Below are 12,174 nucleotides of genomic sequence, written 5' to 3' on the forward strand. Positions count from 1 at the left end.
TAATTTTTAAAACTTTGTCAGCCCTTTGGGCGATATACATTTTCCTCCTGATTGTCTTCTCTTGGAACTCGGTGTTCCAAGGGGAGACGCTGCACAGGTGGCTTCTGCTCCTCTGTGACATTTGCGTGCTGCCTTTAGCCAGCATCTTCTCAGCTGGAGTGCAGCGGGGCTCTCATTGCCTCGGGCCTGTCTGCTGTTTCCTCTTTGTTTCTCAGTTGTCGTACCTGAAATCCATTTTTGCACGTGTTTGTTTCCTTGTCTAGTTCTGTCGGTAGACTTTGGGCTCCATGAAGGCAGAGCTTTGTTTTATCTGCCTTGGTGTGTTGGCATCCAGCCCAGCCCTGATGCAAAGTGAAGTTTACTGAATGTTTATGTAACAGTGAGTGATAGTGCCTGAAGCAAACTTCATCAGAAGTTGTGAGATAGGCATCCCATCTGCATCCACGTAGGACGTGTTGGCATCATCTTACTGGACAAACTAAGTTCAGGAGACCTGGTGTACTTCTGTTGCGGGGTTCATAATAGTTTGTTAGTTTTGCTCTACTTAAAAAAAAAGTACTCCTTGCTTGTCTCTGCTGATCCATGTATGTTTTTACAATTGATTCATTCTGCACTTTCGCCTCAGTCCCCACACTCTTTTAATAAAACTGCTTTTTTAACAGTCACCCTTCCACCAAATTTAATGACTTATTGCATTTTAAAGTCATAGCCATGTAGCACTATAGTGCAGTGGTCCCAGGCTTCCATTCTCAACTCAGCCTGGCTGCAGATGCCAGCTCTGCCACATACTTGCTCGATGTGCATTTTGACTTTTTGTGCTTAAATCTCCTCATCTGCAACTGGCAGTCATAATGGACACTATCTTATTATTTTTTTTCTTTATCGAAGGTTCAGTTTCACTTCCCTGGGCTTCCATAAGGCCATGTGATGAGATCTTCCTCTTTTTTGAGTCTAGTAGTCTTTGTTTGTTCTTTGAATATGCTGAGCTCCTGCCCCAGGGCCTCGTGCGCTGGCTGCTCCCTCTGCATCTGGGTTCTTTTCCTGGCTCTTGGCATGACTGGAGAGTTCTCATTACTCAGCCTTTCCCGACTTTCCTTCCCACTGCTTTCCCATCACTGCTCTCACCCCCACTGAAATGTGAACTCTATAACAGGGATTTCTAAGATCCAGGAATGGCCAGGACCAAGAGTGCCTCCATTGCTGTGAACACTCAGCACCAGCCCAGTGCCTTGTGCAACAAAATAAGAGTCTCAGTGAATATCATGTGAATTGGGCAGGAGTGAATGAATTGATAAATGATGCCTCCTTCTAAGGCCCCTGAGAAGTTCACTTAGGATTCGAGGCTGACTTCTTTTTGTGTGTATAGGTTTTCTGTTTAATAGTTTGGCTGTTGCCTTGAAAGTTTGGGAAAGATTTTAAGCATACCTGAGGTTGCAAATCAAAACCGTAGTGAGATACCGATTTGCACCCACTGATATCGCTATTATTAAAAACAAACAAGCAAAAAACAGAAATTAAGTGTTGGCAAAGATGTGGAGGAATCGGAACTCTCATACACTGTTGGTGGGAGTGTGGAGTGGTGCATCTGCTGTGGACATCACTGGAGGGTCTTCAGAAAGTTGAACGTAGACCTGTCATATGGCCAGGCAATCCCACTTCAAGGTAAATGGGTCAAAGAATTGACAGCAAGGTCTTGGGCACACATTTGTATACCCATGTTCATATCAGGATTAACTGGAACAGCTGAAAGGTAGAATCAGTGCATGTGTCTATTGGAGATGAATGGATAAACAAAATGGTGTATTTACGTACAGTGCCATATTACTCAGCCGTAAAAAAGGATTGACGTGCTGATACATGCTGCAGATGGATGAGCCTTGAAGAATCTTGCTAGGTAAAATAAGTCAGATACCAAAGACAAAAAATGGTATGATGTCACTTATATAAAATATCTAGATTAAGAAAACACGTAGAGACGGAGAGTAGATTAGTGATCGCCAAGGGCCTCAGGGGAAAAGGAAGGAATTATTATTAATGGGTACAGAGTTTCTTTTTGGGGTGATGAAAAATTTTGGTAATGGTTGGTGGTGATGGTAGCACAACATTGTGAGTGTAATCAACACCTCTGAATTGTACACTTGACAGGGCTTAAAATGGGACACTTTGAGTTGTATATATGTAAGAAAAAAAAGAAGAGGAAGGAAAGAGAGAAGAGCTCATGAAGGGAGAAGGAAGGCTTTGGCACAGTCCTGGGTCCCTAGGTTTGCCTGCTTTCTCAGCACCCTCCCGGCAGTGAGGGGCTGAGTGCCTGAGTCCTTGGTTTAAGGGATGTGGGTAAGAGAATTAGGGGATCAATATTCAGCCGTCAACTGAAGTCCAAAGAGGAGTAGCTAAACTAGTTGAAGATTACCAAAGCCGTTCCTTTGAGGAAATGCTCCCCGAATTAAGTTGGGGCCTTTTATTTTTCTCAGTAGCCTAGGGCTGAAGAAGCAGATTGCCTTAGACACATGAAAGGTGAGGAAGCAGATTGTCCCAGCGGAGTTCAGACCGGGGCTGGGAGTCGGCCTGTCTGTACCACCGATGTACTTTCGCTGTGCTGGGCATCTGTTTGTGTGAATTCGTTTCTTGTTCCATTTCTTCTGACTGAACAAGGAGTTTTTCTGGCCCAAGCAACTGGGGAGAAAAGGGAGGGGAGTAAATGTATACATATATATAATGTATGGATTTGTAGAGGTGTGTGTGGGGGGTGCTCTCAGGGCTCTTGGCTGCTTGGACTGATTTTGAGCCTGGGGCTGAGGGTGGGCAGGGGCTGTGGAGTGGGAGAGAGGGTCTAGGAGCCAGAAAACAACAGATCTGTTTTCATAAAGGGTTTTGTGTTGTGATGTGTGGGCCAAAACAGGATTTGTCAGGGCTTAGGGGGAGAAGTACCACCCAGAAATGGGAAGGGGGTGTTCCCTTTGCCTCTGCTTGGAACCCACCTCCCTGCTGGCCCCTGGGTAGTTGAATCTTGGAGGATGACTTTGTGTTAGCACCAGGACATGTGGAGTACGAATAATAGGTTTGAACAAGTGTTAAAGCAAGTTTGAAATAGGGATCAAGACAGCTGGCTGGCTGTCATCTTGTAGGTCACCATGTCTGATTTGGATGAGTAGCTGGCCCCTGTGACTACTGTTCTTCTCCATCAGATGACTTGGAGCTCAGCTGACAAGTTCAGTCTTACCACAGATAAGAGGGTGGTTCTGGGCGGACACTGTCCAGGGTAAAGTGCTTGTGCTGTGTAGGGTCAGGTAGTCCCTAATTTCATTTCTGACTGTGCTGTGTGACCTTGAGAAAGTTTCTTACCCTCTCTGAACTTTGTTTTTCCCATTGATAAATGGGAGCAATATGATTATAGGTGGGTTTAGGAAATCAACAATCCGAAAGGGTTAGCAGAGTCTCTGACATTCAATCATTGTCATTGTTTTTAGCATTTTACATGGTAGCATGCAAATTGGAACTCTGTGACACCTGTACAGCAGTGTATGCTTTTCTATGTGAGTCCTATAACTGAATTCCTTTCCTTCTTACACAATTTGAGGGGTGAAATTTAGTTCCTCAGCTCACACAGCTGAACTGAGGTCTGGAAGCCTAGTGGCGTGGGGTATTTGACACTTTATTCATGAGACCCTGTCTGAGAAATGGAAACACTGAAAAGCATTTATCATCTTGTGGGTTATAGACACACGTGGAAGGAATATTAGGTATTTGTTTTCAATCAGCTGGCTCCAGGCTCTCTCTTGCAACTTAACGCACTCAAAAACTTGCGAAGGTTTGGCTCCAAAGCGATGAACAGGAGTTGTGGCCGTCAGCTAGGAACGGCCGACCCCCAACTTTATAGGCACACTTTCTATCAGTGCGGAGCCACTAGTTCTGCAGAGAGCTAACATTCGTGGGCCCCTTCTCATGCGCATCATCGTTTAATCCTCATAGGCCACCCCACTGCTCTTCCCAGTGCTTTACAGAGGAGGAAACGCACTCGGGGAGTTGAATCGCCTGCCGAAGCGAGCCGAGTGTAGGGAGGGTCGCGAGGCTTGAACCGCGGCAGTCAGTCGCGCGGCCCCCGCCGTCACCCTCTGTGCGGCCCCGGGGAGGCTGTGGACGAACACAGTTCATCAAAAACGAGCAGCCGTTGCACAGATGAAAGAAGAGGTCCGGGAACGTGTGAATGGTCTTTTGTGAACCGCAGTGTGCTTCAGTTGTTTTCTCTGCGTGTCAGGAAAGAGCCACTGTGAACTCGCAGCTCGGCCGGCAAAGGGCAGATTTATGGGGACGTGCTGGCCACCACCGGCTGGTGAGCAGCACTCGGCTGTGAGCGCTGCAAGGGAGGAGATGAATAATGCGGCACTCGGAAGGAAGCAGACCACGTCCATGGGACTGGCTAAAAGGTGAATTCAGTTTGAAAGAAGTTTTGACATACAGTGCAGACCTTTCTTGACCCAATCTGGAATCAGAGTGCCCAGTAAATGAAGGTCAAGAAATCAGAATTTTTGAGTCAGTGCTCCATTTCTCAAAGATAAGCAGTGCCAGGAGATGTCCTTATTTGTATTTTGGGGGGTGAGGGAAGGGTACCTGGTTTAGGTTGAATAAATCAGATAGAAGAGAAAAAGAAATGTTGCCACCTATAAACAGGTGGTGGCATCCTTAATTGATTTTAAATTGTATAAAACTGTCACCTGCAATTTTTTAAAATTAGAATGTTCCTATTTTAACTGAATTCCTTGTGCATATTTGAGAGTCTTTAATAGCATATAACACATGGAACCATACTGCAGGTAATTTTTTTTTTTTTTTAGTCAGTTAATACACACAGAAATCTTCTTTTCATTGGCTTTCTGGTCATTTGGAAGAAATAAAAAATTAGGATTTTTTTTGGAGGATTAATGTAGTAGGCTATGATTTCTATCATCCCTTAGCACCTTCTCAAAAATGAAAGTCATGTGGCTGTGGCCCACACACACTGATTGAAAATACTAAAAAGTAAGAGCCAAAGTGAATAAGATGAGCTCTGTTCCTGTTTTCAGGTTCTCACAATTTTTATTTTTCTTCCTCATCTCCCTGTTGGAAGGAACATGGGCCCTTCCTGAGGGCTGGTGTCTGTATTTTGGTTAGTGATGTTCCTAAAGAATTATCTGCAGTTGCAGGAGTTAGTGATTCAGAAAGTACCTTTGTGCTCATGAAAGGAGGCTGGTTTGGAATGTTTTGGCAGGTGCATTTTGGGATGCAAGTGAGGAAAGGCAGGAAACACAGGAAAATACAGAAATAAATGACTGGGGAATATCTGTGATTATTATTTGCTTCTAAACCAGAATAAATAGGCAGCTTTCCATAAAGGGAAAACAGTCTACAAACTCACTACCTAGCCCTGGGCAGGACACTCATCCTTAATCCTTGTTAGCTGTATTTCAGAGACCTGAAAAGTAATATTTATGCAATTGAAAAGTTCCCTTTTAAAACTGGCAGTCTCCACTCTCTGGGTGGAGAGTGTGTTGGAGTTCTTTGTACGGGGTTTATGTTATTTTTACAACTGTATTGTAGGTTTGAAATTATTGCAAAATACTTTTTTTTTCAGTATCACTTTTTTAGACATTAGGGTCAGAAGTAAGTAAATTCAAATTGCTTGGGTTGTGAGGGAAGACAGAGGGAGAGAAAAAAATCTCAGCTTGTGGTTGGCTTTTCATTGATTTCTTTAGAACGGTTCTTGCCTGCGTGTCTGTGACAACTCAGCTAACCCCATCGGATGCTCACGAAGACACCATCTCTCCAGTTCGGCCAGCCGTCAGGTATTTCAAGAGCAGTACCATGCATCTTCCTGGAGCAGGATGTGAAATATAAATATAACTGTCCCAACAGACATGCGGAGAGAAAGGAGCCAATGGTGTCTGACAGTCTCCTGTCCCTTCAAAGGACGAGATGCTGCCTGGGGCGAGTTCAGGGACCAGTTGTGCTTTTGGTTTCAGCTCCCGCTTCCCAGCAACAGGATTCTGAGTCAGTGGCTTCATCTCCTTGAGCTCCAGTTTGCACAACCAGAAGACGTGGAATAATCGTGATAGTTTGCAAGTTGCCACGAGAGTAAAATTAGACAGGAGGTGAATGCAGATCTCTGTGATGCGTCTATAGCTAGTGAAGCACCTGTTAATAAGGCGTTAATAGTAAGCGTTGAAGTGTGTTGACTTTGCTCAAGGGTAAAAAAAACCTCCGTTCTACGACTGAAAGTTCTTCCCCGCACCTGGACACCCATTTTGTAGGCACTGGAGAGTGGGTGATTCAGCCCTGCCTGTCCCCGCTGCACACAAGGTACTCAGCTGCAGAGCCTATTGGATGGGCTAAGACGAAGGAAGTACCAAATAGCGTGTACAGACCCAAACATTTGCCCGTCTTTAAGATGATTTCAGTCTATTTCATCCAGTTAGCCTATTAATTGTTGGAAGTTTGAAAATTGTAGGATCATTTTAGGAATGCCAGTCGGGGAAAATCTCTAGCTCGAGGGGTATTTTTCCATGATTGTTCTCCATCTCCTCTACCACAGACCTGCGGTTGGGCCCCTTTTTCTGGTCAAAACTCATAGTGGGGATCTAGCTGAGACAATTGAACAGCACGTGTAAATCCTGCAGACGTTATTTTTTTCTTTTGGTGCGGTTAACATTGCCTTCTTTTTCCTCTTCTTCTCTTCGTCCTCCTTCTCCTTCCGCCCTTCTTCCCCCTCCTCCTCCTTCTTTTTAACGTTTGTGATTAAAAAAAAAAAAGACCCCTATTCCCCTCTAAGAAAGACCACGTTAAAATGTAAAAGAATTCCTGGGAAAAAGTTGAGTTGTCTCAGTCTTGGGTCCTTTCCTTATTTTCCCTGCAATTGTCAATGTTTATCATGGATAATATGCCAAATGGTTTTTTACAGTGACAAAGAGGATTCCTAGGGGCCTGGATGCCTTAGCTTTGACATACCTTTGGAAGGGAGCTTTGGAAATTGTATAAATGTGAGTAGGTTATGAATAGTCCCAAATTCCAGGGCCTTCTGTATCTCATCCACTGTTCCTTCTACCTCAACACAGTATCTATGTCCTATAACCTTCCATTAAGGTTTTCCAATGGAAGCATCACTTAATGTCAAAAATTTGAAGAATATTGTGAAACATAGCAAATGAAGATAAAAATTTCCCTTATTCCGCTGCCAATGCATGGATGAAAATTGTTAAGGTTATAGTGCATTTCCTTCTAGTCTTTTTTCTACATGTGTATGTACTCATATTGCTTAAATGTAGTGACATTGGAATTGGAAATTCTCCTTTTGAACTCCTTGCAATCTCCTCAGTTCTCTTCATTGAAAGATTTTATTAGAATCTTGGAGTTTTCATTTAGGAAGATGATTCTGCACCTTATAGAAGGCTCAACTGTGCCTATTTAGGGAAACCAGTGACACAATTAATTATATGATAGAAAAGGTTATGAAATCACATCTCAGCCAAACTTCTGAACAATCTTCAAAATTTTGCAATCAAGGCTGCTTTTGAGTCTAACGCTTGTTAGAAATTCGGGTAAGAAGTAGGACAAAGTGAACTGATAATATACTTCCTAGAACTATATAGGGTTAGAAGATCTAGAAAATGGTATGAGTTTTCAGTGAAAGACATTGCACAATTTTTATAAAACCATGTAATTGCATGTAGAATGATTAATAAATAACTGTGTACTGAGTCAACTGGCTGTTGCTGCAGGGGAGAGAAGCAAATGAATCTTCACAGGTTATATTTTGTCTGGGGAATTAGGCTCAAACTGGGCGTGAGCTCACAGAATGTCTAATACCTCCTTCCCATCCCCGTGGGGGTTTTAGGGGAAGTTAAAAAAAAAAAAGGTTCAAGCATGTACTTGATTTTGGCAATTGCAGTGAGCATGTTGGCATCTGTTTTACTTATCATTAATTCATATTTCTAAAAAGACCAGCAGCTTTCTAAAAAGTTAGTAGGTTTCCTGTAAGAACTACTATATTTATGCTTAAAAGAGCTCTGGAAAGAGACATTTATTTCTATAGTAAGCATTCTTTTAAAGAATTTTTTTTAGAAAAATGTTAGAAAATGCAGCAAATATGAGAGAATAAAAACACCCAGAATTGATTTCCCAGAAATAATCACCACTGCTAACCCTTACATAAATGTTTCTTTTTCCCTCCCTTCTCTTCTCCTTCCCTCCCCTTCTTTCTACTCTACTTTCCTCCCTTTCTCTCTTTCCACTTCACTTTCCTCCCTTCTCCTTACCTCCCCCCTCTTTTCAATAATTATGTCACACTTCACACAGTATTTGGCAACCCTGCTCTGTGGATATTACTATAATTTGATCTCCTGCTGCTGGTTGTTGAAGAGGTCCCCCCTCTCTGTCTGTTGAAAATTAAATGTTTCATAGAATATCCTTTTAGCTAAGGCTGTTCACAGAACCTAAATCATTCCTTCCGGTTAAGCATTTAGCAAGGGGAATATTGCACCAACTGGTGTATTCATCTAAGACTTCTCAGATACATCACCAAATAGGTATACAGACAGGTAAATATCAAAATTTTACCCTGCTAATAATAGTGTTTACTCCTTTACTCAATCTTGGCTAACACTTCCTAATTTGATATCAAGGTGAAAAAAATACGTTTCAATTTTTCATTTCTTTCAGTGTTTAATGAAGTAAAACTAGTGTTCATTTTCTTATTGGGCATTTACATTTACATTTCTTCTTCAGTGAATTGTCTTTTCATGCCCTGCTCCCCCCATTTTTTTCTTTCTTTTCTTTTTTTTGTTGTTGTTATTACGGAGTGACATTTTGGTGTATGTTGCAGATAATTGAAGATATTTGTCTTAGGTTATCTATAGCTTTAAGTTTCCTATTTAAGAAAGATAATGACACTTGTAAATAGGATGCACAAGGGACAAATCCAAAGAAATGGGTATTTAGGAATGGTCTTGACATTTTTAGAACCAATGCTTAAAACTTTTTATTGAAGGACATATGCATGTGGAAAAGTACATGTATCTTAATAATACAGTTCAATAAATTTTCACACACCAGACATTTCTGTGAAACCAACCCCAAGCTCAAGAAGCAGTTTATCACTGGCGTGCCAGAAACCTCTCCTAATCCCTGCCTTCTTACAGCCTAGATTAGTTGTATCTGTTTTTGTACTTTATACATTGGTTCTCGTTTGGTGACTGGCTTTTCTTTTGGTCTCCATTATGTGTATGAGATTCACCCATATTATTTGTAGTTGTACACGTTCAATGTCCTTGCTTTAGTACTATGTTCAATTATCCCATCGTGTGATGCCATACTTTATGAATCCATTATACTGCTGATTGCTGATGGGCATTTGGGTAGTTTCAGATTTTTTGGTTGCATATAGTGTTGCTATGAATATTCTTGTGCATGTCCTTTTTAAAAGAAAATATTTCGTTGCGGTATCTTCACGCACAGTGCAGTCCATCCAGAGTGTACAATGAGTGGCTAACAATATCATTGCATAGTTGCTAGTACATGTCCTTTGCTACCAGTTAATACACTCCTGGTGTTGATAGTAGAACAAACAGTTTAACCTATTTTCATGCACATACATCCTTCTTCAGTTCTCTCCAGCTACACCTTTTGAACAAAAGTAAAGAACAGTAGACACTTGCAAAGCACAGTGTTTTTGTTTGGTCTTTCCTTGGCATTCCTTTGAGTAAGGATGAGAGTAATGACCCTCTCTTAGGGTTCTGAGTTCTGATTTAAATTGTAGATAATGACTGTTGGCTCCAGGCTGAGCTCTCAACTCTCACTGAAGAATTGCATTTTACATCCTGTTTTTTTTTTCTTCATCAGTTTGTCTTGATCCACCCTGCCAAATTGAAGCTTCAAATTGTCTAAGAGGAAGGAGTTTATTAACTTACAGGTCTTACAAGCAACTTCCTAGGTTTGCTCATTTAATGAAAAACACATCTTTGGGTTAAGAAACTGGACTTCGGGCATGTGCGTGCATAAGTGGAGATTGAGGGATGGACCGAATCTGGATCATGCTGCTGTGTGATCTTTTGGTAGAATTAAATAAAAGGCATTAAAAAAATTTATAGCTGCCTTTTACCAGCTCTGCGTCTGATTTTTTTCCTCTCTAGATTTTTTGGCTGACATGAGTTTTGAAGTTCTGCCATATTCACTTATCAGCCTGTGGCAAATGCAGTCCTTACCAGGGTTAAGATGAAAGGCTGATAGTTTAAAAAAAAAAAAAATCCATGTGCTACATAAAAATGCTCTACCCTTTTAAGGAATTGCCAGGGTTACCTTTATTTCTCTCTCTTTGTGTGTGTGGGGAAAAGGCTGGATTCTTTTGTTGTTTTTTTTTCCTCTTTAATCCATCAAGTGAATGTACATCTATTTAAAAGTTACCCGTATTTCCCCAAAACGTCTAAACTGACAATCTGATGACTCAAGGAGGGCCTAATAGTTGCTGGTGCCTGTCCAATTTTGGGGTATCTCTGTAAACTATGAATCATTTTGTACCTTTCTCCTAAGCATAGCTTAAATATCCATCTCCAGGGCAGCTCCTGTGAAGTTTAGGATTGTCCTACCTATTGAAGAAATGAGAAGTTAATGCTGGGAGAAGGGAAGTCTGCAGAATAGTAATTCATGTACATTTTTCTTGTTCTTTATTTATTTTTATTCTCATCTTTTTAATATGCCGTTAAAGGCTACTAGCCTTAAGTTGATGAATAGCAGTGTAGCATCCTTAAGTGATAACTTGGCAATATTTAACAGGGGCATAAAGAATTAGAAGCAACTCCTGACAAGGTGCTGTGATAGGTGCCTCTCCTGTGTCCCTTCTTTCCATGTTTGTTACTACTCCCACCCCCGCTTCGAAGCTGTGCTTTATACCTTGGGCTCCATTGTGGGGGCCCACAGGTTCACGCCAGTGTGCTGTCAGCTGGGCTTGAGCCTGATTGAGAGATGCTCATTGCTGTTGCTGCCCCTGGGAAACAACGAACTTACCTTGTCACCCGCAGACAAGGGAGTACCTGGAAGTGTAAGGGCATTGATTCCATTATTCATCCATACAGTAATTATCTAGTGCTGGAGGTGTGCTGGGCGTAAGGGATACCACAGCTAACCGGATCCAGCTCTTGCCCTCAGGAAGCGTATATTCTAGAGGTGGAGGCAGCCAAGTACACAGTTAATTACAAAAGTGTCCATAACGCTCTGGTTGGCAGTGGGCTCAGAGAAATGGGGAAGAAGTGAGCTAGAAATAGTTCCTCTTATGCAGAGCCTTTTTTCAGGCTTAAACACTTTGGATTTTGTCTTGTAGACTCCTGGGCCTCATCGAAGACTTTTGGGCAGAGAAGTGACATTGTGCATGTAGAAGATTTTTAGGCAGTGGAGTGTAAGGGACATGATACCATTTAACACTGCTTCGCTTTTCAGTACTCCTTGAAGGAGTTGGCTTTTGTACTCTTGAAAGAAAGATTCAGCAAATAAGATTTTAGGATTCTCAAGGTATCTTTTCCCCAGTGTTTTGGGTTTTCTTCTATGGTTTGAACCTTCTTTTTCAAGTGAGTTCCACATTTTTGTTTGAGCTTTTTAGAATGTTAGTATGCTTAATAATTATGTGGAATCTACTTCTTCCTTTTAAGGGCGTCTTAAATGTTCATTTCTGTGGTCAACCCAGCAGAGCACAAAAGAACTTGAAGACCTAATGTTACCAGCAACTAGTTTGTTAATGAGACAAAGCCTAGGTATGAAGCAAGTAGGGAATGAGACCCTAATATGTGCCCCCATTATATGTGATTAAATCACATTTATAAATTTTGTGGCATGTTTATATCTCATGGCCTGATCATTAATACTAAATGAATCTGTTACTTCTGTTCTCTCATTTTTTAGTATTCATGTGTGTGCTGGTTTGGAAGGATGTCTGTCCCCTAGAAAAGCCATGTTTTAATCTAAATCCCATTTCATAAAGGCAGGATAATCCCTATTCAATACTGTATGTTTGAAACTGTAATCAGATCATCTCCCTGGAGATGTGATTTAATCCAGAGTGGTTGTTGAACTGGATTAGGTGATGACATGTCTCCACCCATTTGGGTGGGTCTTGATAAGTTTCTGGAGTCCTATAAAAGAGGAAGCATTTTGGAGAAT

The 12,174-nt window shown here is 41.6% G+C and overlaps 1 protein-coding gene and 1 long non-coding RNA gene across 5 annotated transcripts in view; one reads left to right on the forward strand and one right to left on the reverse strand.

Annotated features, from left to right (window-relative positions):
- Positions 1 to 12,174, forward strand: part of GLI3 (GLI family zinc finger 3) — a 278,925-nt gene that overhangs the window by 61,144 nt on the left and 205,607 nt on the right. The window lies entirely within an intron of this gene.
- The window catches only part of LOC143649228 (uncharacterized), a 56,826-nt gene that overhangs the window by 24,025 nt on the left and 20,627 nt on the right, over positions 1 to 12,174 (reverse strand). The window contains exon 4 of one of the 4 annotated variants that reach the window (XR_013158935.1): positions 2,444 to 2,673. The exons of the other annotated variants lie outside the window; for them this stretch is intronic. This is a non-coding gene — a long non-coding RNA (uncharacterized LOC143649228). Of the gene's footprint in view, positions 1 to 2,443; positions 2,674 to 12,174 lie in introns of those variants that run through there. 4 annotated transcript variants of the gene reach the window in all.

The sequence above is a fragment of the Tamandua tetradactyla genome, chromosome 1, assembly GCF_023851605.1.
Source record: "Tamandua tetradactyla isolate mTamTet1 chromosome 1, mTamTet1.pri, whole genome shotgun sequence".
In the NCBI taxonomy this organism is placed as follows: domain Eukaryota; kingdom Metazoa; phylum Chordata; class Mammalia; order Pilosa; family Myrmecophagidae; genus Tamandua; species Tamandua tetradactyla.